Source organism: Schistocerca cancellata, unplaced genomic scaffold (assembly GCF_023864275.1).
Source record: "Schistocerca cancellata isolate TAMUIC-IGC-003103 unplaced genomic scaffold, iqSchCanc2.1 HiC_scaffold_447, whole genome shotgun sequence".
In the NCBI taxonomy this organism is placed as follows: Eukaryota; Metazoa; Arthropoda; class Insecta; order Orthoptera; family Acrididae; genus Schistocerca; species Schistocerca cancellata.
This window is the reverse complement of record NW_026046464.1, coordinates 17501-20000: the sequence shown is the minus strand read 5'-3', so window position 1 is coordinate 20000 and position 2500 is coordinate 17501.

The following is a 2500-nucleotide window of genomic DNA, read 5'->3' as shown; positions in this document are numbered from 1 at the left end:
CACCGCGCGGCCAGCACGCCGGGCGGCCCCCCCTCACCGGCCGGGGACGGTCCCACCCAGCCACCGCCGCGTATCGCTTCACACACAGATTTGCCCTTACTGATTTACCTCCAGCAACAACAACCGCACCACAATGGGTTTACCAGTTGTTCATTTGCGTTGCGTCACGTCACCAGCAAACGTAGACGTCCATCCCAGTTTGCAAATGCAACGATTATTGCATACCTGTCTGTTAGGTGTCACGACACACTACGTCTGCCCACATACACGCAACAAAATGTGCACGACTAGAGAACACGTGGGAGGTGGCCCCCTACGTATGCGATGTCCATTACGAGACCGACTGTCAACCAGCATCTGTACCATGTCGCAGATGTGGAACGCGGTGCACCATGCTATCACACTGTGTGAGAAGAGACGACTACGTTTGAATACACGCGCCACTACATCAACAGACGGCTCATGCTGATCGCCATCCAGGGCGTCCGTTACTCCCACACGTCTCTATGGCGTACCACACTGCAATGTAGCTGTTATGGGGAGACGGCACGTGGCTGAGTGCACAACATTTGGACCGTATGGTTCGCTGTTGTTGGGCGCAGTCGTACGGTCACACATGTGCCACAGCGTATCATTCAGTACATACGGACCTATGTGCAGTACAATGTGAGGATTAAGCTTACGATATCAGCGGACAGTGGACACAGGCCGTACCACGACGTAGACTGAGCGCTTCGACATGCGAATGCCAGTGAACAGCTGCGAAGGGCATTGAACACGCAAGCACCTGAACGACCAGCGTGCGAAGGCAGGGTGGAGGGGGGGGGGCGATGTACATCCTGCAGTTGTCCACATTACAGTGTACAGCGGGAGCATGTAAAAAGTAAGCAACACTTGCGAAGTGTTCAACATGAAACGACACACAAGAGGGTGGGCGGTGCGAGTAGCGAACTATATTCAGAGGGTTGTGGTTAGACAACACTAGATTAATGTAACGTGTCATATGCCAATTACAGAGCAGGTTAAGGCACAACGTGGGTTAGGTTAAGGCACAACGTGGGTTAGGTTAAGGCACAACGTGGGTTAGGTTAAGGCACAACGTGGGTTAGGTTAAGGCACAACGTGGGTTAGGTTAAGGCACAACGTGGGTTAGGTTAAGGCACAACGTGGGTTAGGTTAAGGCACAACGTGGGTTAGGTTAAGGCACAACGTGGGTTAGGTTAAGGCACAACGTGGGTTAGGTTAAGGCACAACGTGGGTTAGGTTAAGGCACAACGTGGGTTAGGTTAAGGCACAACGTGGGTTAGGTTAAGGCACAACGTGGGTTACGTTAAGGCACAACGTGGGTTAGGTTAAGGCACAACGTGGGTTACGTTAAGGCACAACGTGGGTTACGTTAAGGCACAACGTGGGTTACGTTAAGGCACAACGTGGGTTACGTTAAGGCACAACGTGGGTTACGTTAAGGCACAACGTGGGTTACGTTAAGGCACAACGTGGGTTACGTTAAGGCACAACGTGGGTTACGTTAAGGCACAACGTGGGTTACGTTAAGGCACAACGTGGGTTACGTTAAGGCACAACGTGGGTTACGTTAAGGCACAACGTGGGTTACGTTAAGGCACAACGTGGGTTACGTTAAGGCACAACGTGGGTTAGGTTAAGGCACAACGTGGGTTAGGTTAAGACACAAATTGCGTTACAAATTGCGTTACATTGCGGTACAAATTGCGTTACATTGCGGTACAAATTGCGTTACATTGCGGTACAAATTGCGTTACAAATTTGGTTAGGTTAAGGTGCAAAATGGGTTGGATTACAGTACACAACATGGTAAGAGATAGTGTGTTTGGGGGGGGGGGGGGGGGGCAGGTTCGTTGGTAGTGATCATTGTAAGTGAATGTCTGAGGCAGCGTCAGTATGTCACAGCAGTTCTGTCTCGTCAGGATGCGCTTTTCGCTCGTGACTGGAGGCGCGCCGCGTCTGTGGTTGCGGCAAGGGAGTGGCAGACCTGTGTGATTCATTCCTGCCATTGTTTCTGTGCCGTAACAGGAGGCAGTGTGGTGGTGTTGGGTGCACCCCTGTGTAGGACATGTGTGGGTGTTGGTGGCTTATCTGAGCAATTGTGGATGTTGGACGGGTGGGATATTCTATTTTATAATTGGACCCCCTGGTGTGGTTATCATAGTGTGGATGGTGTACTGTGGCGGAGAGGATGCACCGGACGTTGGTCCATGCTGGTGCTTACATATCGTATCTGTGTCTGTTACAGGCAGAGAGTAATGTGTGATGGAGTGTCTCGCTGAGGTGTGGTTCATATTGTGTGCACAGACTTACAGCATGTATAGGGACAGCGGGAATTTGGCATATTGGATATAACTCGTCATGAAACGCAAGATATAGGGGTGGATTGCAACGTACGAGTGCGGGAAGAGTCCGCCGTTCATCCGCTTGGGTTGCGATTTGGGCGGTTGGGGTGGGGCACGTGCGGGTGCGGGTG